General features: G+C 45.8%; 1 protein-coding gene across 1 annotated transcript in view; it reads right to left on the reverse strand.

Annotated features, from left to right (window-relative positions):
- ZBBX (zinc finger B-box domain containing) overlaps positions 1-16891 on the reverse strand; it is a 1294113-nt gene extending 1277222 nt beyond the window's left edge. Inside the window, exon 1 of the mRNA XM_069618490.1 lies at positions 16690-16891. The gene's annotated coding sequence lies outside the window, so the exon portion shown is untranslated. The remainder of the gene's footprint in view (positions 1-16689) is intronic.
- Between the last annotated feature and the right edge of the window lie 9864 nt (positions 16892-26755).

Raw genomic sequence — 26755 nt, forward strand, 5'->3', positions numbered from 1 at the left:
GGGAGTAAACCTGTCTGTCGGGATGGTAGGGTAAGCACAGTGCTCCAGATAAGATTTTGAGGTGGGAGTATTTTACTCCCTATTTTTAAACTTTGAGAGCAAATGTGATTTTAATAGAGTAAAAATTACTTTTCTCCTATGCAAAAGAGTAAAATATATGTGACATCCAGCCGACGTGTGCAAAAACTATGGAAATCCCCTCTGCCTCCTTGTGACCCAGCCCTTTTAGTCATATATTCAGCATCTCCTTTGTTGTTACCAGGTGGACACCCTAAACCCTGTAATGACCCCAAGGACTTTACCCTTTAGTGAGTATATCCTGAATTGTCTAAACAAGTCATGCACAGTGCTTAACGGACGAAGCCAGATTTAAGACAATAAATAATGTAACCTTGAACCATGTTTTGAAGATGCAGGCCTCTGAGGTCACCGGACAAACAGATCATGGTAACAAATGGATGAGAGTGTGTAGCCACAAGGGAAAATGTTACGTGACTTCAACGATAAAAAGAATACAAATCTCTACATGGCATGCCAACCCCTGTTTTTGGTGTAAAACCACTTTTTTTTCCTATACGGAAGCCAAAAAATAAATACATTTTACAAAGGGTTTCCCTTCCCCACGTTTTCAGCATGGGACAAGGTGGCACACTCAAGCTATCGAGATCTAATGGTCCTAACAATTACTACGGCAAAACGGATACACCTTAAGATCCAATTAGATCTAGAAAAAGAAGAAAAAAAATTTCTAAGTAACAACGCGTTGGATAATGCAAAAGAGAAATTAAAAGAAATTAATAAAATCATGGATCAATTTATGGCAGATACGCTACAGAAAAAAACCACAAAAAACTAGCTAAATACATGAACGAGTTCAAACTTAAAAAGGTGTATCCTTATCTTGCACCTGAATTTAAAGAAAATAAGGAGAAGGAAAGGGCTCAAAATATTGCAGGATCTGCAAGACAGAGAAAAAGATGGGTAACCTTCTCCGATACCTCAAGTTCGGGGTCAGGATCAGCAGACCAATCACAACAGACTAGACCATATCCCCAACAGACACCCTCATTTTTCCAGTATCAGCCGCCTTTTTTAGGCAGAGGGGGTCCCAACAATATCTTCTGGGGCCCCCCCACCAATGCAACTGTATCCACAGTGGCACCCCCCACAAGGACGCCGCCGCAATCGACGCCGGTAGTTGATACCATCACCCTGCCTATCTTTAACTTGTCAAATTTCAATTTTACGGAAGAACAAACAGCAGTCTTAGGCAAAGGCCTATCATATGTACCCACCAAACCTACCAACTGGCTTTCTTTGGAAAATGAACTCCAAAGTTTGTTCCGTAAAATCCGGCTAAAAACATTTTTCCAAAACTCTGAACCACCCAGAACGGAAGAGACTACAGGGCTTAAACCCAAATCCACTTTCTGTCACAATGACAATGAGACTAAACCAGCCCTTTTAGTATTTGAGAAATGTGTTAGACAGGAAATTCGAAACCTGCAGAAGAAACAAAAGCCTCTTCGACACAATCTTACTAATGGAGAACAACAAGCACTTAGACAACTGGCATCCAACAACAATATTGTTATCAAGCCAGCTGATAAGGGCGGAGGAATAGTGATACAAAGTTTGAGCCAGTAGAAGAGGGTGGTGGCAACACTTCTGGAAGACGGCAATAATTATAAAAAAACTCAGTCGAGATCCCACTCAGTCCATTCAAAGGGAAATTACCATCAGTACTAACTATGCTCGTAAACAAGACTGGATCACAGAGGATGAACAAACATTCCTGAAAACCTCAGAGGATAGAACACCTGCCTTCTATGCACTCCCCAAAATCCATAAGGATGCCTCCAATCCCCCCGGCAGACCTATCGTTTCAGGATGCGGCTCCATTTTGGAACCTTTATGCAAATTTGTTGATTTTTTTCTCAAGCCCCTTTGCCAATGTACACCAACATATTTGAAAGACACCATGGCAACCATTAACATCTTTGAAAATCTTCCATTTGACCAGAACCATGATACACTAGTTACGTTAGACATCCAGGCACTTTATACTAGTATTCCCCAGACATCAGTGTTGGAATGCATAAGACATCACCTGACTCACCATATGGAGCAAAGAAGAGTGCCCGTCAATTTCATTCTCGAGCTATTAGAAATTGCATTGACCAGGAACTTTTTCAACTTTGATGAAACGTTCTATTTGCAGATCAGGGGCACGGACATGGGGGCAGCATTTGCTCCGAGTCTGGCAATCATTTTTATGGCAGAATATGAAGCTTCATTTGTGCTGAACCATCACAATCCATTTTTTGATAAAATTCAAAACTGGTACAGATACATAGATGATATTCTATTTCTTTGGAAAGGAACTGCTTTGGAGCTTGCATCGTTTCATACATGGCTCAATACCCAATCAGCAGAGATTCAATTTACTCTGAATAATAGCCAAACGGCTATACACTTCTTGGATCTAACTATCACCACAGATGACAACAAGCTCCAGTGCACATTGTATGGGAAGGAAACAGATCGGGACACATTGCTTTATTTCAACAGCAGCCACCCACAAAGCCTCAGAACAAATCTACCTTTTGGCCAATTTCTTAGAGTACGCAGAAATTGTTCACAAACCCAACAATACCGACAACATGCATCACATCTTGAATCTAAACTTTTGGCACGTGGCTATCCCAAGAAATGAATCAAAAACACGAGCAAAAGAGTACTATGTATCCCAAGGAAATCCCTGCTTCAACCCAGAGATCATGTTTCATCAGAGGATTGCATAACTTGCGTGACAACTTTTAGGCCAAACACTACTAACATTAAGAAAATCATAAAACAATTTTGGCCTCTTGTTCAACAAAATCTCCCTGATGAACCAATACCCAGGATGGCTCTCAAAAGATCTAAAAATCTTAGCGAATGGCTAACACACGCCCGACTGCCCAAAAAGACCAGTAGAACAGGTCTATGGAATCTCAGAACATTGACAGGTCATTATCCTTGTGGTAACTGTGCAGCTTGCAAGTACACAAGTAAAATTAAATCCTTCAAAATTGAAGTTAAGGAATGGTGTCTACGACAATTCACCAACTGCAAGACAGCCAATGTGATATATGCCATTGAATGCCCATGTGGCCTCCGGTATGTGGGCCAAACTGCAAGACCAGTACTCAAGCGAATTGGCGAGCATCGCTCCAAAATAAGATGTTGCTCCCTCAACGCACTGCTGGTTTCCCACTTTGTGCAGTTTCAACATACACAGGACCAGCTGAAATGGTGGGTCCTTGACAAAATTCAGAACACTTCGAACATCAAAAACGCCCTAAACTACAAAGAGGCATGGTGGATTTTCAAACTGCGAACGATTGAGCGAGGACTGAATGAAGCCGCCCCCCCGGAAAATTATCACAATAGCTGAATTTTTACCAGTAATCCTGTTAAGCCTCTCGAGTCCACGCAGTGTACATGTCACACAACAATCTCCAACTATATTTCATTTTAGTAGTTCCTCTGAACCTGAAAACACCATAGCTGTTAGGTAGTCCCCTAACATAAGAGATCGACTTCACACAATTTTGGTATTGCCCTCAGCCAGAGGACTAAACCATCATTTGTTCCTTGCTCCCACTATTTTAGATTTCAATATGAGCATAGGGCATAATGCAGGACCCATTACTTTATATGCGGGCCCCTTTGATCGGACTCCCTTTAGATTTACCCAATCTACATAATTGTAGCCTACTTCATACGGCACAATACCCTTAAATGTCTAGCCACATGAGATCTGTCTACAGTTAGTATGGCATCTAGTAATAACATAACCACCTCTATCCTTGATACATGATGCAGCTATACAGAACTCCTAGCTCAACACGACACGGTAGAAGCGCACCTTTCGTCGTCCTCTTACAGTGCATGCGCCAGGAGACTAGTGTCCTCTATCTTCGACATGTACACTATATTGATGACGATGGTGACACCACTAACCTAGAGCGCATGCGCACGGGCATGCGCTATTGTTTTAATATCAGAAACACTACCCCAGGACACATGCGACAACCTCTAGGCACAACGCTATGCTGGCAACAGACTTGTACACAGCCCAGCTCCGCTACTGTTCAACGGACGGTTTTTCTGCTCATCCGAACTCCTTGGAGGCGAGTTCCCCTTTCTCCTCTGGACTACCTCTTCGAGGCTGACTCACTCCCGCCGTGCAAGCACATTGGTATTTTCTTATAGCCCTCTTTTGAAAGCTCCTGCTTTGTGTGTCTTACAGGAGCGACTACGTTAAATTCGGTTTCAACTCCCCGCCAGAGTGTCTGACCACGTGTGGCTAGAATATACATCACGGACATACTACCAAAACCCCGCGCTTTTGCAGGGTAAGCTATCAAACAGCACATCATTATTTTTATATTTGAGTGATCACTGGCAGCATTTAGAGGGGAGTTCTATGGGTATCTAAATTTAACCAGATATGTAGCCCATATCATTCCCTTCCTTTTCTCACCACTCCTTTTCTCTCTTGTTCCTTCCCCTCAACCCCCTCTTTGCTTCCTTAATGTGTGCTAGCTCTTCAGCTTTAGTAGCTGTTACTCCTGAATAGTCTTGACTTGATCAACAATGCCATAATAAGGCCCTACAAGCACTTTGCTACTGGATTTTCACCACTAAGTTCCAGTTTCAGTCTGATCTCTACCCCCACCTTTTCAGCCCGGAGGCACCCAAGGTCAGTTGTTTTATCCTTCTTGTACCAGAATACACCTCTATGTGTGTTTCTGAGCTCTTCCCCCTCCCTTTTTTCAACTATTGACCTAGCATTACTTGCTGTATATGTGAAAACACTAGCAAGCAACCCCCATTTTCAAACAGATCTTTCCTGTTTTTCTTCACATTTCGTAGGCTTTCACAATCCTATTGGCCCAGAAGAAGGCTGTTCATTCTAAAGCCGAAACGTCACTGCAGCAGGTTTTCACCTGCCATCAGTTCAACACCAAGGAAGTTTATTTCCTGACGTAGACCAAGGATTAGTTATTACCTATCTAATGTGTAAATTTTCATCATAAGCAATACAAGTTTGCTGATTTACCACAAAATTTAGGTTGCAAAATGACATTACAAAAATAAAGTTCATTATACAAGTTAGGTCTTGTTCTCTTTCAGAATAATGTATAAGTAATTTTGCTTTTATCATTTGGTCTATTCAAAAGGCCTTTTGTGCAATCAAGATTTGGTACACAGACAACAAAATGCATTGAATTTTGCTCGTAAAATTGTTTCACTACAAGTACATCAGTATTTGTCTATGTCTATATTGGATGAACTATAATTCAACCATACTTTTTATACAGTTATATTTCTTTTTTCCTGATTTGAATATTAGAAATCATCAGTCTTTCATGAATAGGCTATATGAAAATTGTATTTATTTGTTTAAAGAAAAATATATATGTTTTTGTTTCCATTCCTTGATTATACTAAAAACAATGTTCTTTTTGTATATTTAAATTGTTCATTCATAATACATGTAAATAAATACATGTTTTTTTTAATCAAGGGGTTCATAACAGTTTCTCCGCTTTATTCAAATACATACTGTTATTTTCTCAAATTGCAAACTCAGTTTTTCGATTTCTATATGTTAAAAAAAGGTGATTATTTGTGACACCTCTATCTCTCCCGGTAAATAATCAAACCATTTATAATTTAAGAATGGCTTAATCATTTTGGCAGCTACCATCCCTCTAGTTACATATAGGCACACTCAAGCTAAGCAAAGTCTCTGGCTTCTCTAGTACAAGGGTGCAGTGATAAACGTCAACATCATGGACTTCTGTGCCAAAGTCTTTGCCATTCAAAGTCTCTTTTTCAAAGGGCCTGATGCAATGCGACAAACAACAAAGTTCATTTCTCCTTAGGGTTGCACACATACAAATTCTTGGGTGATTTTCTGTTCACCCCGGGTCCCCTACCGCCGGGCTCAGACCCACCTTCTTAGGAGTTCACACATACAAATTCTCGGGTGATTTTCTGTTCACCCAGTGTCCTCCTCCCCCAGGCTTCAAACCGGATCCCCGTCTGTCAGGCTCAGACCCACTTAAACACAAAGCTTTCCATTATCAACTTCGACACAAATGTTCTTTACTGTATCAACACTGCCTCAATTTCCACTATCTTCTCTAAGAATGTCTGCACATCAACGGGGTGCCCCCTCACTAAGATGTGATAAAACAAAAAGGTATTTTGTCATCTCATGAGTGTTTATCTACCTACGTCCACATTTCTTGTATGGATCGTATATAGTCTGCGGGCTCTCATCAGGCTTCATTTTATGAGCCAATATAGTACACATGTATGACATATCTGGACACAGCTCCCTTAGAGCCTTCCAAGCATGTGCTCGATAGTTATTGAAGGGCACTCCATAATGAATGTTAGAGCTTAATTTTACCCCAGAGTATCTGGCCTGTTGCCATATTTTGTCACTTCTCTCCCCAGCCAGCACTGCCAATAAACATGTTATATCTCCTACAGCTAATGGAATTGCTGCGGTCTCTTTTTCAAAAATGTAAATCAACTTTTTCGCCCCTGCCATTAATGAAGGCAGACTGTGAACCAACATTTCCCTATCCATTGTCTGCCATGGTATGTAGTGAACCACACCATTTGCTTTTTGCAAAAGGGGCATCTGTGTGCGAGCTCTGCTTTAATTGCCATGTGATCTTGCCATGACTGCTATTCTCGTTTTCCTACTCCAAAGCCTATTTCCCCAATCTCCCAATGTCTCCTCTCTGTCCTCCTCTGCTCTCTTTGTTCATCTCCTTCCCCTGCTCACGTCTGTCAAATTGCATGTTTCTAACTTGTTATCTCCATGATCGCTGTCCCCACTGTCCTCCCAATCTGATGCAGTATGCACACCTTCTGTCGTGTCATCTTCACCATTGTCCAAGCCCTGTCCCCAGCTGTCAATTCTAATTTGTATGCATCCTACTGTCCATCCCAGTTTGTCAGCTGCCTTTCCTTGTTCTTTTCCTTTTTTCCTCCATCTCCTTTTCCATGGCTTTCTCGGCTTCCTTGAACACAGAGTCAAGTTGCTTCTGGGTGATTTTTTTAATATCCATTAAATATTTCCACCTTCCCTTCTCATCCTTAATACTGGCATCCGCTTCTCCCTAATCTTTACTTTTATGTGTTCCTTCTTACTTTGTGACACTCTTTTGAGATCTGTATATCCTGCAGCTGGTTTTAGTAATGGGTAGACAGAATATGGAGGGGGCGGAGCACTACCCTGCTCCTCCTCCTCTTTCCTCTTCTCCATCTCTGTATCCTTTTCTTCGTGTAACTTCCAAGGTCCTCAAATGTCCTGCTTCTTTTTGAGTTTTGCACCTTTATGGGTGGCCGACAAATATGAATACAAACTGTTGATAATATTTTTGTCAAACGTTCCCTCTCCAGGCCATTCCTTGTAACATTACCCCACTCTGTCATGTACCCACTCAAAAAGGTAATTTTTTTGTCACGATATTGGGGCAGTTTCCTGCACATGTGGTTAAGTGTTGCATCCACCCAATAGGAAGTCATTATTGCACCTTAATTTGTATTATTGCAATACTCTCTCCTTTCTTCTTCCTCTTCTACTTTACAATGTAATCCTTTAAACTCTCAACCCCTTATTCAATCACACTCACTCAATTTTCGTTTCCCCCATTTTCATTCACTCTAGCCTTCTACACAGGCTCTGCACTTTCACATCTTGCACTCCACACTTGCATACGCTGGCCTTCTCCGCAGGTCGGTCTTATTAGGTTACATTAGTACACAAATGGCTTTCTCCCCAGGCACAACACCTTAACAATGATGCCCTATGTTAGTATGTTAGAAAAAGCAGTTACTCCTCCCCTCAATCGACTGCATCATTTACTCGTGCTAAGCAGCTCTGCAACTATTTGCAAATTATTTTGGCTCTAAATCTTCATTTTTACTACACAACCATCTGCTCTAACGCAGATGTGCCACCGTCTACCTGCTCCCTATCGGATCTGCAGACCTAAAATCTAAGACTACTACAGCCAATTAACCTCCACCACTCTGAGGGTGCATAACTATACAGCAAAACATAGTCTCTCACACCCCTGGCGCATTTCATGCACGAGTACACTCACGTATCCTTTTAGGAGACTCTTCATTTCTCTTGGCCTCAGAGTCTCCCTTTAAAGGGCTGTACTTCAGTTTGAGTGAAGGTAGTGCTGGACCAGGCAGACCTTTGGGAAAGTGGCGTCTGCGCACCTCTTCTGGCTCAGGATATTAGTACTAGTCAATGGACGCTGTCCCGCACTCCTCCGCTACCACGGCTGGAATTCCCATGGCTCAGTCGAAAGGCTGAGATATGTCTGTGGGGCCTCCAAAAATGTGTCAGGAGTCACCTCGGAACTCATCAATAAAAATTACAAAAGTGGTCAAAAAAGGAGTGTACGCAGGCAAGAAGTAACGCAAGTTTATTCAGGGCCCAGACACAGCTGGGACAGCTATATTCAAGCAGATCGCGGAACAGAACAGCATGAAAAGGTGCTGTCAAAGAAACACCACTAAATCTAACACTTTTATAATAATCAAGCTGAGTAACGTTAGCAACTTTGCAACATGAAAAAATCTCCCCACACTGAGATGTTTGGTGCTTGCACATCAAACCTTTATAGAAAAGCATACATTATATTCTGTAATTAGGTCCACCAACCTTCCCACACCGCCCACAATTAGAATGTGATGACACAATCCAACCCCAAACATGCCCTCAATAAAGACCCCGTTTATTTATAGATTCATATCGGTCCTTATTTTCTTGACTCTGACCACAGGATATCCCACTGAATGAGACACTATCATAATATCACATCCTGACAAAGGCTGACTTACTAGGAGCACCCTCAGACTGCTATACAGGCCGAAACCAGTTGTGTCGACAACCAAACAAAACAGGGTTTAGCCATAACACTGCCTAACCAGCTGACGAACGCAGCATTAATTGATTGATTGATTATGTTATATATATAATGTGCCTATACACAAGTGTTTCAAGGCACAACCAGGCAAGGGAGGAGGAACAAGGGAGGACAAGACAAATGATCTTACTAGCCCTAGTATCATTTAGATCGTGCAAATGGGCAGACAAGAAGTGCAGGGGAGAGGGTAATGGTATAAGTGCACGCAGAGCAGCAGGAACCTGAGTTAAGTGCAAGGAAGGCTGGGACTCCAAGGGAAAATCACACCACGGTAGTGCACGGGAGGCCATGCGGTAGTGGAGGAAGGCCAGTAGACAAGTGCAGGGGGACTGTACAGAGGAAGGGAGAGGTGTCCCGTAAGATTTAGGGGAACACCAAGCAGCCAGTCAGCAGGACGGTGCAGGAGGAAGGGAAGGTTAGAAAGGGTAAGGAAGAGGAGAAAAGGAAGGTCTTGAGGATCTTCAGGAACTTAAGGAGATCCGGCTCAAGGCCGAGAGATGCAGAGAGGCCGTTCCAGAGGGAGGCACCTGCAGAGGAGAGGGATCTACTACCCAATTTCTGCTTGGAGAAGCGACTCACCTGCAGAGAATAGAAGTAGATGAGCGGAGGCATCTAGTATGAAGGCACTTCGAAAGAGAGAGTTGGAGATAGTGAGGGCCCAGCCCCAGAAAGCCTTGTGGACGATGCAGAGGGTCTTAAACTTGATACTTGCAGCCACTGGGAGCCAAATGGGGGAATTTCAGGGCCAGAGAGATGTGGTCCCTGGGCTTGAGGCCAAGGATAAGTCTTGCGGTCCTGTTCTGAATGAGTTGTATTAGTCACTTTATTGGTAAGCAAGGCAGATTTTCTGTTCACACCATAATGTTGCTTTATTCTTCCAAGGTGGTATCCTGTCTTTTTTATGCAGCTGAAGTATGGGGGACAAGATACACCAAGGAAATAAATAGTTTTGAATCAAAGCTTTTCAAGATTTTATTCAGGATGCCCAAAACATTATCTAGAGAATATTTATTATTAGAATGTCATTTTATGAGTGCCTCTGATTTTATTGAATATAAAAAAGCAATGCTACATGTGAAATTATGCACCTTAACTATTAACACATTTATAGCAGAAATAATGGATGGTTTTCCGAGAAAGGAATTTATGATTGTAAATGGTACCCTCGCACAGTTAAGTAAGGCGTATCATAGATGGGCCAAAAATAATGCAGTGGTTTGGCTACACCAAACGGTTACTAAAATGATCAATATATAGTTACGCTGCAGAGAGTGACAGTATAAATTTGACTGCAAAAGTAAATAGCGGTCTCTTTTTAGAGCATTGGGAACCTAACTTGACTAAGCCTGGCTACCAATTAGCCTTTCCGAATTGTACAACAGTAAGACAATATGTTCTGTTTAAGTTTAACCTTCAACCTACACTGGAAGTGTTGGGTGGGAAATTGGGTATCACCAAAGATGAGCGATATTGTAGATTATGTAGAATATCAACCATAGAAACCGCTAAACTCTTGTTGTGCTACTGCGAAAGCCTTCATTTAATGAGAGTGAAATATGTGAAAGCTTATAATAATGGTTTTGAGGTAGCAAATATGCATAGATTATGGAAAATGTTACTGCAAGGGAATGATCTAAATGCAATCTACCACACGATGACATTTTATTAAATGATTTTAATGATAGTAATAGAATTGTCTATAGGCACACTGTTTTAAAGATTTTACCATGAATATTTGCATTACAGTTAGTAGTCTTATGATTAGGTGTTTTTGAGTAAATGATTTAATTTGTGGAAATGTACCAAATTGTATAATTGCGTTCATATGTAAAGCCTAATTGGCTGTATGCATATTAAGTAAATAAATAAATAAGTCTTGCAGTCCTGTTCTGGATGAGTTGTAGGGGGCGAAGAGTAGAGTTGGGCAGATTGAGACGGAAGCTGTTGTAGTAGTCCAGCCTAGAGGGAACCAGGGCTCTGGAGACAGTGAGCTTCTGGGGGTAGGTGATAAAAGGGAGAGTACCTCTAAGGATGTGCTGCTGGTAGTGGACCTTTCCGGCAAAGACTGTGATGTATGCAGAGAAGGAGAGAGTGGAGTTGAAGATGATCCCAATGTTTTTTTCCTCACAAGAGGGTGAGGGCAGAGAGCCCAGGGAGGCCCACCAGATTGAGAGGGGAAAAGGGGGCCTAGGGGTCCCAATGAGAAGGATCTCAATCTTACTGGCATTAAGGCAGAGATCATTAGAGGCACACCATGCCTGAATATCGGATAGACGCGGATGAGCGAGGAGGCCGCCCAGAGTAGCCTGAAAGAGAGATGTCTGCCATTTGCATAACATTGAAAGTTAGAGGAAGAGGTAGAGGTCAGAAGGGCGAAGGGGGCCAGGTAGACATTGAAAAGCCAGGGGGATAGGATAGAGCCCTGGGGAACACCACATGTGGAGAGAGAGGTGGTGGAGAGGAAGGACCCAAGTTGAACCTGGTAGGATGGGTCCAAGAGGATAGAGGACAGCCATGTCAGAGCCTGATCCATGATTCCCAGGGTACCGCAGAGACGAGTGATCAGGATGTTGTGGTTCACCTTGTCAAAAGCAGATGATAGGTGGAGGAGAATGAGGACAGGGAGAGAGCTAGAATGAAGGTTAGAGAGCAGATCTTCACGGGTGTTCAGGAGAGCAGTGTCCATAACTCTGGCTGCTCTGAAACCAGACTGATGGTTATGGAGACAACCAACAGCTTCGGTGTGCAGGGTTAGCTGGGAGATAGCCAACGGGAAAGGAGTGATGGAGATCGGGCGATAGTTTGCCGGGACTAAGAAGTCGGCAGACAGCTTTTTTAGAAGGGGGTGCATTAGGGAGTGTTCGAGAGGAAAGGGGAAAACTCCAGTGGTGAGAGAGTGATTGCAGAAATTGGCCAGAGCTGGAGCGAGAGAACAATGTTGTCCTTAATAGTTCTGGAGGAGCAGGGGGTTACGTGTTTGGATGAGACTTTCATAGACCGCACTTGTCTAAAAACATCATCAGGTGTGACAGGAGAGAGGGAGGAGAGAAGGAGGCGTCCAAGGAGGGCCAAACAGCGGTAGAAGGCGAGAGGGGAGTAGAGTCGGAGAGTGCGGACAAGATGTTCTGGGTTTTAGTGGTCAAATGAGAGGCCAGGGCCGTGCAGAGGGTCTGGGTAGGTGTAGAAGAGGAAGATACTGTGATAGGATTGGCCAGCTCCTTGTAGATTTTGAATAGTTTGGCTGCGTTGCTAGAGGCCACAAAGATGCAGGCTTGGACATGGATCCACTTTTTAGAGAAGATGTATGTATTGCCTTTGGAGAAGGTGACAGACCAGTTTGTCACAGGGTGCACCTGAAGCTCATTTCCGTTCAGCCGCTCTGTACTTGCATTTCAGAGCGGCCACATCGTACCAAGATTTGCACTTTTTGGCAGGCGTCATGTGCATCCTCATGACAGGATGTCCGGAGTGTTAGAGATAGAAAGGTGAAGGTTGGAAAGGGCTGTGTCGGGATGAGAGTCAGCCACAGGAGTAGGTGATGGAGAGAAAGTGGAGGCAAAGGGGGCCACCAACACTTGCTTCATAGATAAAATGACCGCAAAGGAATGTGGCAGTGCTGGGTGAGCCTTTGCCAAGGGTACAGTAAGCTTCAAGTGAGAAGAAAGAAGAGAATGGTTGTCCAGGAGAGAGCAGTAGTGAGAGGATTAGAGAGGGGGATGTCTGAAGAGATGAGAGCATACAATTTATTTTTAAAATGTGTTTATTGGTGAGCTGTTACAACAGCAATGTTCAAGTCACATTTTAGTAGTCATGGAAGCACCACGAGGGGCGTGGCTGGAGCTCATGGGGTGAGGCTGCACTGGGGCTGAGCTCCCGTCCTGATCCTTGCTACGATCCTTACTTCGCTGACCATTGCAACCTAAACAGCATGAAAACACCACAACAAAGCAGTACAAGCGTTTCTGCTGCCCACGAGTGAACTTCTGACGAGGTTCGGAACCTGCATCGACCCGACCCGAACGAATGCTGTTAAGGAGCCCTGGGGGGGACGAAGAAAATGGCGACCTGAGAAGAGGCACAGGGAGCTTTGGGGGAGGGGCCCGCACTGAGCCTTGAGTGTGCCTGGGCGGCTGCGTGTGACCGAGCCGACCTTCCCCCACCAACGGCAACTGGAGGACTAGAAGCCGGATAATCACATAACGGCGGCGGCAGGCCAGTGGAAGATATTAAGGTCGACCATCAGTGCGACCGTGGCGGACCTGCAGTGGAAGGATGAGCTTCGTCTCCACATACACTGCCTAGAGCTATTAGCAGGACCCTTCACGATAAAAGCCTTCATGAAAGGGAAGATGAAATCATGCGTACTGCTGAAAATGGACAACATCTCAGCAGTCCAATACAAAAACCACCTAGGCGGCACCAGGTCCAAGATGCTAGCAGAGCTAGCGAAAGATTTTTGGAACTTTTGCCTCCGGTCAGAGACGTCAGAATATCTGCCCAGAGAGCTGCACGTAATAGCGGAGTGGAACTCTCGATACCTCACGGACTCCAGTGATTGGAAGCTGGATCCGACAGCATTTCAGAGGATGAACCAGAGATGGGGTCCGCTTCACATAGACCTTTTCGCATCCCGGCTGAAAGCACAGACAACCGATTACTTCAGCTGGAGACTGGACCCAGGTGCGTGAGGAACAGATGCATTTCTGCAAGAATGAAGCGGAGGCCCGCATTACGCTTTTCCCCCATTCACGATGCTGTGCAGAGCTCTAGCGAAATGTCAGAGGGAGAGAGCAGAACTGCTGTTAGTAGCACCACTGTGGAAATCACAAGTATGGTTTCCGACACTAATGGAATTGGCGATAGACCTGCCGAGAGTGCTGCCGGAAGGAAATCAACTGCTCACGGACCCAGTTGGGTAATTTCATCCTCAGAGTGAGAGGGACACTCCCGCTCATCGCGTGCAGGATATCAGGAGATGTTGGGCGTTGCCAGGCATTTCAATGCAAGCTGCAGAGCTTATCGCTGAATCCTGGGCCCTTTCCACCAGGAGGAGCTATGACGCGGCTTGGGCCAAATGGGTTAGCTGGTGCAGAAGGGGAAGTGTTCATCCCGTTTCAGCACCTGTAGTGACGATCCTGAACTTTCTAGCGCAGCTACTGCAAGACGGAAAAGCTTTCCGCATGATAGGACACCTGCCAATTAAAGGTGTGCCGGCAGGTAAACATCCGGCGGTGGTGAGATTGATATGAGGAGTCAAATTTAAGACTCCCCCAGAGCCTCGTTATCATATGATGTGGGACGTATCAGCGGTCCTTCAGCTCCTAGAGAATTGGCCGGCAAACAGACATCTGTCGCTTAAGCAACTATCAGGGAAACTGGCAATGCTCCTATGCCTAATATCTTGTAAACATGTATCAGATGTACGTGCACTAGAGATAAATAGGAGAGCTTTCGGGCCAGAAGGTGTCACCTTCTCAGTATTAAAGAGAACCAACACAGGGACTTCCTCTGTCCATTAGCCATATTTTCCGAATAAATCTAAGCTGTGTGTAGCAAACTGTATCAAAGAATACAAAAACAGGACAGCAGAGTATAGAGCAGCAGGTACCACGCAATTGCTCATAGCGCTTAGTAAGCCTTTTCGAGGGGTAGCTACTGCAACCATAGTCTACAGAGACTATGGGGATTGTAGTTCAGAAAAGAAAAAGTCACTTCTGGGACATTTTTACAGTGTTTGTTGTTGGTTTGTTGAAACTGCTGAGGAGTAGTAATAAATGAAGTTGAATCATAATGCTCGCCTCCTAGTCTTTACTAGAATTAAAACTCCCTGCGCAAAAAGCAGGGGTAATCTTTATTGCACTTATAACTGCTTAGGTTACCCATTGTAACGGACAGTGGATACATGAAGGTATCCATGATATTGTGCTTATTACACTGCTTCGGTTAGCGTTTCTGGAACTTGGAAGATATGTAGTAAGATTATGAAGGTAACCCGTCTATTGGTTTCCAAGAATCCCATTAGCCTAATTTCAATGGTACCCTGTCTGTCCCACCTAGAAGATTGTCTAGGACAACCAGTCTATTGCATTTGGTAGACTTAAGGGCCTGTACATAGTGCCTGGAAAAGGCTATGAAGGTAGTTGGCTTCTTCCTCACCACAGAAGATCGGATAACACAGTGACATCAAAGATGAGCTCCATTTGAGCTGACAAGTCACCACTTTGTTGGACAACTACCGCAAGCACAAATACACATTTGCGCACTCTACAACGCAGCTACGACTATGACAAATTCGGTCTAGCAGGTCACTTTACAATGAAACACCAGACTTGCCTCAACCCCTCTGCCATTAGAATGCAGAGACAACCCATGACAAATCAGTCTAGCTGGGTACATATGGAGTATCGTGCATTAGTACTCTGTCGTGACCTCCCTCAGCACCCGCCCACATGCCTGACTTCTTGGGTTGCTTATTGGAGACTAGTCAATCCTCCTAAATCCTAATCTAGGCCAAATGCACACACGCATCTTAAGAATCCTCTGAGAAACGTTCCCATACCTAGACTTCGGTCCCAAAGGGCGTTCCTACCACAAAGCGCTTTGAGGCCATACAAATGGGAAAAGGAAGTATATAAATGACTACTACAATACAATATAGCACTGTGAATTAGTATCAAGGCATTCTTTGCAACCTAACCAAACCCCCCTTCCCCTCCCCTCCCAAAAATGAGGAACATTGAATGACCTCTTTGAATTTATGAATTAAAGATGACCTGGGGATCAAACCGCAGTCGTCAGGTTTGTAGGCTGGAGATTTCACCACTACACTATATAACCTGATGAAAAATAACAACCAACTAAAGGTGAAATGTTGCATTTCAGTACTGCAAGTCCCAAGGAAAACATTTGTATTGGTTCTTGGAGTTTAAAACATGTACACCTTTTAAAGTTTTCAAAAACACTATTAGAGGAAAATATCCTCGCTTTGTTTTGTGTGTGTTGATTTCATGAAAGGCAAATGCCATATGTCCCATGCCTATTTTGGGTTATGCAAAGCCAATTTAATGAAATGTGTGTTTCACCTTGGTATGCTAATTTCTGGTGACGTCGCATCCAATTGCGTTTGTTGAGTCCCCCCACTTTAATTTTTAGGACTTGACCCCTGATCGTAATGCAGGATTGCACGTTTCAGGGAGCAAAACCAAGCATGGAGTGCATGATATGCCGAATGTACGGACATTGTGGAATTTATTGTCGTACTTGAAGTAATGACAATTAGATCTGAGCACGAAGAGGGATTGATAGTGCCCCGTGAGCCGCATGGGGGCACTGCGCATTAGCAGCACAAAGAGGGCGCTGCATGGCCAACGGTAGGGTACGAGGCAGGTTAGCACTGGGTATGTGGCAATACTCTGTGAGCTCTGTGTACTAGTGTAAGTATAACTGACGCACTTAACTCTGGTGGCGGGTGGTGCGTTGTGCGGATGGACAGTACATGCTCCGTGTGTTCTGGTAACTTGTAGCATGCACCAAGATCTCTGGGCATGGCTATCGGACACAAGTGTTTGCGACCTTTCGCTGTCTACAAATATGTCAGTTTGTGCTGCACTCAGGTGTCTCTGAGTTCCATTAGAAAGAGTGAATATTTCCCTCAGCTTCCCAGACTCACCAGTCACCGTGACCCGTCCTCCGTCACATACATCCCTAGAGTCCCGGCATGGAGAGTAGGGGAGAAAGCGGAAGGGAGAGCCGAAATTAGTGGAAGGCGGTCCCGGGCAGCTAGGCCCCATGTCTCGGCGTTTACTGTTGCCAAGCAACGGCGGCCGCCATTGTGAAGCGCGGCTTGGGAGAACAAGGGTTAGGCGGCGAGTGTCGCAGGCCTTGCAGCGAACGCACGCTGCGCTGTGTTGCCAGGCAACGGGTGACGTGTTATGTTTTGGATAGGATCGAAGTCCCCCAAGTACCTTGAAAACGCCCATGTTATATCCCTGCAGTGCCACGCACACTTGTTGCATTGTTTTCAGTAAGCTTTACGTACTGAGGTTTCTGCCCAGTAAGCTTAGATTTCAAGTGTTGTGACTTCCTTTGTCAGCAGCACGCTGCCAGGAGACCACGTTTATAAAACTAGCTTCAGGGCTACCACGGGAGCGAAGGTTTATTACCAAATCATACAGATTTGATGTAATCGAGGAAAATTTGGAGAAGGAAAATTATTATTTTTAAACAAAGTACAAATCTTGAAAAAAACATTAGCTTTTTTCTTTAAAAATATCAGAAGGCTCCCTCTTAAAGGGACAATGTTGCCCGGGATTCGGGCTGGAAGCAATAATCACAAGCACACATGGAGGGATTCATTAAACAACCTCTTTATTAACTGCCAGCTCGTAACTAGCCAACCGCGCCTTTCCCAGCAACCCCTTCTTTTCCTCGTCACTGCGCCCGCCCTGAGGAGGGCTGGGCTGACATTAACCCTGCAGTGGCGGGCAACACCACCCCCGGACAAATGTCCAAACGTGCCCGTTAACATTCTTCGACCAGTCGTGTTGGTCTCTTGATGACCCTCTGCGGTCTCATGTCGGACCTCTGCTTCTCCTTTGTTCCAGGTGCCTTCGCCTGGATCTGTTTTACTGGTGTCTTCTCTTGGCGGAATCCACAGGTCGTCTCGGGGGGCCCTTGGCTCCCGGGAGTTAGGTCTCAGGGGAGACGCACTCTCTTCTCTATGGATGTAATGTTTGAACTGTTGGCAGTTCCTTGTGATTGCCTTGTCATGGTCCTGGGTTGTCACCATGGTCCCTTTTATTGCCGTGACTCTCATCGGGGTCGGAGCGTACCGAGAGTCTGTCTTTCGTATCATGGGTTGCTGTACTACCACCTCATCTCCAATCTGGAAATCTTTTGACGTCGCCTTAAGTCTTGTGTCAGTGTCTTGTTTCGCTATCAATTTCTCTTCCGCGTCTCTCTGTAGTATTTCTGTATCGCGGGTCCTCTGTATTAGCTGGGTTGTGTGGTATGCGTGTATGTACCTCATACCGAATCATGAGCTCGACAGGCGTTTTGTTTTTGGCTTCGTGTGGCATATTACGGTAGTCTCTGAAGAGCCGGCATAGTGCTTGATGGGGGTTGAATGCTACGATTCGGGCTCTCTGGATTGTCTTCTTTATTGATGCCATGAATCATTCCGCCATCCCGTTTGCTTGCGGGTGCTGAGGTGTAATCTTCATGTGTTTGAACTCCAGGTGGTTTGCTAGCTCCGCAAACTCATATCCACAGAACGGTGGTCCATTGTCCGACCTAATCACTCTGGGATTCCCCATTCGCTGAGTACTTCTTCTATCACTGTGGCTACTTGGGGAAACGCTGTGGCGGCTAGTTTTTTCACTATGGGGAATCGCAAGTGTTCGTCTATCAGGAGTAAGAAGTACTCGCCAGACTCTGTGGGTCCATAAAAGTCTATGACTACCCTTTCCCACGGGTGTTCTGGTATTTGTGTATGTTGCAAGGGGGCTGGAGGTTCGGCTGGGGACGTGCACTGACAGGCATGACAGTTCTTTACCCATTTGTCGACGGTAGCATCTAGGAATGGGAACCAGATGTGTCGTCTCAGTTGTTTCTTTGTGTTTTCGGTACCTCTGTGTCCTTCTTGTGCGGTGCGGACAACCTCTTTTCTCAGCGCATCTGGGATTACGAGGCGGCAACCCCTGAGTAGGTTGTTGTGGTCTTTTACTGCCAATTCGTTGTGCACCCTCGCTTGTCTCTCGATTTCTTCCTTGCACACCCACGGCTGGGCCAGCGTTGCATGTCGGTGGTCTCGCCACTTGTTGGCTGACGTCAGACTGATGGCCAATAAGATGGTGTGGTCTGCGGCGGATGCTGCCGCGACTGTGCTATGGAGAGCGCTGGTGGTAGGGCTTGGATGTCGTGGCAAGTAGTTGGCAGGGTTGAATTTGCCACTGGGCGATGAATGATATCGTAATCGTATTCTTGAAGGCGGATGCCCCAGCATTCTATCCTTGGAGGCATCTTGGTGTGAGTATTGCTGAACAGTGAAAGTAAAGCTTGATGATCAGTTATCAGGTTAAACCTTTTCCCGATCAGAAAGTTGTGAAAATGTTCACCTGCCCAGACTGCAGCTAGGCTTTCTTTCTCCACCTGGGAGTAGGCAGTTTCCGGGGTGGACAAAGCCCTGCTTGCGTATGCTACCACGTGCCTGGGGTAGACGTCTGCTCCACTCGTCTGCGCCAGGATCGCGCCTAGGCCCACCGGGCTCATGTCAAAATTATTTCCGTGTGCCATGACGGGTCGAAATAAGCTAGGCAATGGACCTCGGTGAGGGCCTGCTTGATGTCTTCAAAGGCACGTGGGCATCCTTGAGTCCAGTCAAACGGGGCGTCCTTCTGTAGAAGTTTCCTGAGCGGTTCTGTGAGGGATGCGTAGTGTGGTATATACCTGGCGCAGTAGCCGGCCATCTCCAGAAAGGAGCGGACATCGGCCGCCTGTTGAGATTCTTTGAGTTTTGAGATGGTGTCCACCTTCTCAGGGTCGGGCATCATCCCTTCACTGGAAAAAATGTGTCCAAAAAATTTGAGCTTTGCCTTGCTGAAACGGCATTTTTGGATGTTAAGTGTGAGGCCAGCGGCTTGTACTGCCTCGCTGGTGGCAAATAAGGTGACGTCATGGGCTTCTTCGGACGAACCGAAAATGAGGATGTCATCACTATAGTTCAGCGCTCCTCGTATTGGCCTGATGATTTCACACACCATTTCCTGAAAGATTTTGGCCGCTGCGGATATGCCAAAATTGAGTCTGCGATATCTGAATAAACCGTCATGTGTGGCAAAGGTTGTGATTAGCCAGGATTCGGGATGTAGTTCCAATTGGTGGTAACCCTGTCTTAGGTCAAGTTTGGAGAACATGAGGGCATTGTTCAATTGTACAATCATGTCCTCGATGCATGGCCCCGGGTGCCTTTCGCATTGGATGGTGGTGTTGGGTACCCTCATGTCGACACACAGGCGTAGCTTGCCCCCTTCTTTGGGTACAACAACAAGGGGGGGAAACCCATGGAGTTGGTCCTGTGGCGGGTTCGATAATGCCATCAGCAAGTAGTTGTTCAATTTCTCGTGACACTGCCTCTTGCAGGTGAAAACGGACTCTCCTCGGGTGCTGTGGCACTGGTTTTACATTTGGGGTCTATATGTAGTTTGATTGGGGGACCGTTTAGTTTTCCATGGCCAGAGCAGATGTTTGGGAAATTTTGTTCAATGTCTGCCTTTGAGATCAGGCTATGTGGTTGTTCGTGGACTAATGCCCTGATCTGTTCCTTTGAGTTTTGGCGTATCGTAGTGGACCTGATGGTGTCCCCAACGCCCACGTGGGTCTCAATTAGTCCTAGGCGAGAGGCGGTGTGGTACCTCAGAAGGCATCTCCCTTTGGTGAGGGATCTAATAACATGAATGGTGGTGTCTGTTTGACATCCATTTAGGAGAAAACAACGCGTGAAATGTCCGATTGTCTGTAGTGGTGTCGCTGCACCCCATTGAAAAATTCTGGAGTGTGAGGGCTCCAGTATGAGTGGATGTGGAATCCTCCTGTAGTGTTGCTCACCCATAATGTTCACGGTGGCGCCTGAGTCTACCATAAAGTGAAAGAGGCAGTTCTCCATTTTAATTGGTATCTTCAGGGCTTCTCTGGCCTCCTCATTATCAAGTATGAGGTTGACATACTCGTCCTGGTTATGTGGGTCATATTGCATATTGTACACCGCTGCTGGTGGGTTGTAGTAGTACTTGTCTTCCCCATATCCTTCTGGAGGGTTGTCATATTCATCTGTGAGGTGTTGCGGGCGGTCAGTGTAGTTAGGCATGTGGACATAATCGTGGTCTTGATATTCATCGACAGCTCTCACATAGCGCCATTGATTCTGTTGATAGTATCTTTGTGTTCCATCTTGGGGAGGCATCGGGCGGAGAGGCATTCTGACCGGTGCTTGGGGTGGCAGCGTGGGGAAAGGTTTTCCTTCTCTGCATACTGATTGGAAGTGTCCTTCTCTTCTGCAGTTCGTACACCTTTGTGACAGCGCTGGGCAGGAACCTGAGTGTGGAAATGCCATGCCGCATCTGTAACATGGTTTCTGTTGCCGTGGTGTCTGCTGGGTTTGTGGCCTGTATGTATGTGGTCCTCTGTCGTTTTGGCGAGGGGGTAGGATAGCTGCTATGAGTGCTGTTGTCTCTTGTTTAAGGTTGCTGGTGCCGCACATGGATGTGGCTTGTGCATCGACTCTTTCAAAGATGCGGGCAAGTTCGCTGACTTCGGGGATTGTGAGTGATTTTTTTAACAGCTGCTTCTTGAGTGCGGGTGATATGCAGCTTTATGACTCTGAGGCGTATTGCTTCTTCCAGCGACAATGCATCAAATTGGCAGTGCGCTCCTTTCACTCTTAGACGGGTTATGGATTCGTCCACCGTTTCCTGCGGTTTTTGAGAGCACTGGTTGAAGAGGTATCTTTCATAATGGTGGTTTGGCTCAATTATGAGTAGTTTTTCGAAGACTTTGACTAGCGCTGCAAAGTCATTCTGTTCAGCCGCTGGGATTGTCTTGACAATAATCTTTATTTCATCCCCCACCAGGTTGAGGAATATGTCCCTTATGTGCGGGGAGTCGCCGTCCCCTGACCCCCTCACAAAGTGGTGGAAGTCTTCCATCCACTCAGTCCACCTCGGCCCTTTTGTGGCTTGTGGTGTTGTGGTGAACGGTGGTGGCATCCGTAGTTGGATGGACTTAGTTGCACGGGCTGGCTGAGGTGATGTTGGATTGCTCATCTTGCGGGGACGGTATGCCTTTTTGTGTGCTGTTGCGTAAACTGCTTCGTGTTAGGACAATATTTCTCTGTGGAAAGGCCTCCAAGATGGCGGCGCAGGGGTGTGTCGCCCAGATCAAGTGGGCCTTCTGGACCCGGGCATGGGCCTACTGTTGTTTATTGAAAAATGGAACAGGTTGGCAGCACGCGCGGGTGATGTGTTTAGGACCACTCACCGCTTGTTTTGTGCACGTGTCTCTGGAGGCCACCTGTCTTGACAGTTTTACACGAGGGGCTGGCTGGTCGCTGTAGGCCTTGTGACGGTTCTGCGTGTGTGTCTGGGCTTGCGAAGGTCACTGTCGCTGGGTTTCAGGGCTCTGTTGTGTTTATTGGGCTGGAAGCAATAGTCACACGCACACACAGAGGGATTCATTAAACAACCTCTTTATCAACTGCCGGCTCGTAACTCGTGCCACCCGCAACTTTCCCAGCAACACCTTCTTTTCCTTGTCACTGCACCCGCCCTGAGGAGGGCAGGGCTGACATTAACCCTGCAGTGGCGGGCAACAGACAAGTTGGCAAACACATAGTGAAATAATGTAACGTAAGTTTCCATTTGTTATAAATTGCAATGCATTTGATTTATTTATTTTATTTGTTGATAACGCCCAGACCCGGAGGTATCACAACGCTAGGGATGGTTACGTTATAATCGTTGCAAATCTTTAAAAAACATCAGCTTTTTTCTTTAAAAATATCAGAAGTTTCCCTCTTAAATAAGGACAAGTTGGCAAACACATAGTGAAATAATGCAACTTAATTTTGCCATTTGTTATATATTGCAATGCATTTTATTTGTTTATTTTATTTGTTGATAACGCTCAGTCCCGAAGGTTTCACTGCGCTAGGGGTGGTTACATGAAAATCAGTGCATTGTTACAGCGAGGTTACATTGTGGTTCCAAAGCAGGACAGTTATCGTTACAGGCGTTGTGACAACGTGGAAACAATGTGTACACAGTCTAGCGAGTTTTCATTGCAGGCAGTTCGTAATAGGGTAAAGCAGAAGTAGTTTAGGCATATTTGTTGAATAGTGTAGTTTTGACTTTTTTTCGAAAGATCAGATAGGAAGGTTCTTCTTGGGTACAGTGGGGGAGCATCTCCCATAGAATGGGGGTGATGACAGTGTGTTAAAGGTGCTAATTTAGCACCAAACATGGGGACGCACCTACCAACTGTGAGAGTAAAGAAGGGGGACGATGGGGATAGCTACACGAGAAACACAGGTATTCTAAGCCGCAGATGTCCCGTACAAAGGGCTTCACCGGGAAAGGTAGGGGGTAATGATACATTGGGTGTACACACAGTCCAAGATACTGGCTTATTATTAGTTAAAGAAGGGGGAAGGACAAAAATTGAGCCATCATAAATACACGTAGTGGGAAATCCCTAGGGGTGGGCTGGACCTGCGAAACCTCGATCTGAAACATGTGACCAATACGACAGGGATCTGCAAAGGGGGGTGGGGCTTAAGCTACTCATTACGACAAACCAACATAACTAGAACCAGGTGATGTAATTACAGGGTGGTCAGCCAAACTAGACGCCCTACACGGCAGCAGGGAGGCTGGCTCTGAAGCAGGTAAGTTCTTTTTAACCCCCCAATGCAAAGTAAATGAATCCTTTCCTGGAGGAAAGGTAAAGCACAACGTCAGAGGTAAGAAGAGTCTTTCAGGGAGCCAGGCCAGCCAATGCTAATTGAGCAAAAGTCTAGGTGAGCTGAAGCACTTCTTGCAGGAAAGTAAAAGTCTTGCACAATGTTTTAGAAGTCTTTGAAGAAAGAAATAGAATCACTGTATGGCCACAAGCTGAGAGGCCTGTGAGTGGCAAAGCTGCAAGCAACTCTGCAAAAGCAACTAAGACAAGTCTCAACTGAGAACAAGCAAGGCTACACAACAAGAGGTAAGTCCCCTTAGTTTACAGTACCTTTGGTTAGAAGAAATGTGTTCCAGCTTGCTTCTGTTCCTGTGTAGGTCTGCAGATCCTGTTATTGCTGGACCTCAGTCGTGGGGACAAGAGGGAGGTCATCTGGGGATTCCTGCACTGCAAATTGATGGTCAGCGGCAGCAATGGGCAAACTTCAAATCAGCGGCACTTCGCGGTTTCAACTCCTCGCGTCTCTAGCAAATATCAACACTGCGGTTCTCGGATACCACTCCTTGCATCTGGGGTCCAGCACTCTTTTGAGGTGGCTCAGGCGTGGTCAGTCCTGCTTCCTGGGAGTCCGGAGGATCTTCCTGGAGCTCGCGTCCAACTTAAGACACTCACTAGATTCTGGTGTTCCTCTCCCTAGCACTTCGGTTCATGTAGCAGCAATGGAAGTACAGCCAGCTTCGAGAGGATTTCTAGATGAGCTCGTCTTTGGGCCAATTGGTCCCAACAACCCAAGGGGAGAAGTTGTCCTTTGCAGGTCTTCTCTAGTCGAGGCGAATTCGGAGCTTCTTCACTGCATCAGGGCTTCACCGGGCAAACCAATGGTCCAGGAGTTGCAGCAGTCATCTCATCCAAATTCTTCTTCAGATTCCTTCGTCCAGTGGTCGAATCTGCCTTCAAAGCAAAAAGCCTTGACTTGTATGCAGGTTTCTCCCATTCATTTGCAGCCTAGTTTTCACACAGCAGGGTGGCTGTCCTCCGAGGGTGCATTCCTGTAACCAAGGCGACTAAGCACAGGGTGTTTCAGGCACCTCCCTCGCTTCCTGCCCTGCTAGACACGCTGGAGCCAGAGGCAGGCTTCACTCGTGAATCTCGCCAAAGACAAAACGAACAAAGGGACCAAACCTAGTTTGGCGTGCAGAGTAAATCTCAACAAGGACCTTTACAAAAAGAAATGGTGAAAAAAGACCAGGGCCATTTTGACTAAATGGGCACCCATGGGTGTCTTTCTGCAGCTGCAATTGCAGCCCGCGGTAAAAACACACAATGGTAGTAAAAAGTAAACCTCTGCCACCAGCCAATAATTGTACAAAGGGTCACATAAAATGTTACATGAGAAACTAGAAAAAAGGGGATACTAAGTAACCCCTCCATCACCCTATTGTAAGATATTGTGTGCTGGGTCTAGAAAGTTACAACATGTAAGGAAAGTCAATTTCACTCTGCTGCACTTGGAAACAGTAATTTCACTAAGAGAAGGTATTTAAACCTTTGGGGCATCTAAGAGACTTCTCTGTGCCAGTGCACTGAAGGTACTATGTGTCACAATGTAAAGATGATGCTTATGGAGTTTGTCACAATCCAAAGTCAAAAGGAACACAGAGTCCAAATCACAGAAAAAACACATGACAGAGTGGGAAAAGGGTCTCACTCTCTGCAGGTTAGAAATTAAAAGTCCTAAAGTCCAGCAAAAAGAGATAGGGGTCTCTAACATAGAAGGGAATTAGCACATTTCTGAGAATTCTCCCTAAAAGACTCTCAGCGTTTTGACGTGGGTTGATAAAGGGGTGTTCTTCCTGTCAATACAAAAGGCGGCGAATGCGGGAACCTACAATGAGCAGCTCTGTTCTGTCATCATTCAGGCAGAGATGGTGGTTGGCCATCCAAGCCTGAAAGATGCTGTAAATCTGGTTGATATTAGCAGTCCAATTCATTGTTACCAGTGAGTTTAAGGAGGGACTGCGTATCATCAGCAACATTTGTGCATGGGATGTGTAGGCTGTCCAGGTGATCAAACAGAGGTTTGGGGTACATATTGTACAATGTAGGGGAGACACGGGCTCCATGTGGGTCCCCATAAGAGACAGGGATGGGGTTGGCTACTTCAGTCCCAGCGAAGACTCTGGAGAATCGTTTACTCAAGAAGGATTTGATCCAGTTAGCTGCTTCTGTGGAGAGGTTGAAGGTGGCAGTGAGGTGGTAACATAAGATATTGTGATAAGCGAGATCGAAGGCAGGTGTAAGGTCCAGTAGGAGGAGGATGGCGAGGTCCCCAGCATCACAAATTTGATCAAGCTGAATATTAAGGTCGAGGAGGGCTGATTCAGTGCCGTGTCTGGGCCTGAAGCTGGATTGGCGAGTGCCAAGTAGATTGTGGGCTTCTAGATGGGTTTGTAGTTGGGAGTAGGTGGTACGGTCAAGAAATTTCAGGAAGAAGGGCACTGTCGTGATTGGGCGGTAGTGTCATGAGCACTGTGAGGGGGCACAAATTGTGCCACAAGCAGGCTCCCACCAGAACCCAGAGGGCCTTAAAAACACTGAAAAATGGCTCCTGGAGCCAGTCCTGGCGCCTTTAGGACAAGGCTCATTTGTAGGAAGGAAGGGCTGTTCAAACTAGATCCCATTTATGTACATGGGCCTTTAAATCCAACATGGAAGCACCCACACAGTCTAGTTCTAAGAACCAAGCCATGCGGTCTAGTGTTTTGAGTGTGGCAGGCCTGGAACTACTTTCCCTGTTACTACTTTACCTGGGCTATATAAACCACACCCTGACTGCAGAACACGCTTCGAGTTATTCTGCAACCCACAGCGTGACGCTCACCGTGTCCAGCTCCTGGTCTTCAGCATCTTCCCGTAATCCTGCAAGAACAAGAACACAAACAAGATTATTCTGCTTTACCTGAGAAAACACCATTCAGCACTCAGCATCTCAACTGGGATGCAATCTGTGGTTACCGAGAGAAGAAGAAACATCACTCACCTGTGAGTACTAGCTTAAGGACTTCCGGCTAACCGCTACCACAGCTGCTGTTCAAACATTGCGACCTGCAATAACGAGAAAGGGAAAAACAATATTAGAACGCGCACTCCCAAAACATTGAATTCCATCAGTCTTACCTGAATTCCATCGCGCTACGCCAAGCTTCCATCCGGAGCGCCACACAACTTCTACAAAGGAAAAGAGACACAGCTTTCAATATTAAACAACCGCACATCGCTGTACT

Source organism: Ambystoma mexicanum, chromosome 10 (assembly GCF_040938575.1).
Source record: "Ambystoma mexicanum isolate Mex_15411 chromosome 10, UKY_AmexF1_1, whole genome shotgun sequence".
NCBI lineage: Eukaryota > Metazoa > Chordata > Amphibia > Caudata > Ambystomatidae > Ambystoma > Ambystoma mexicanum.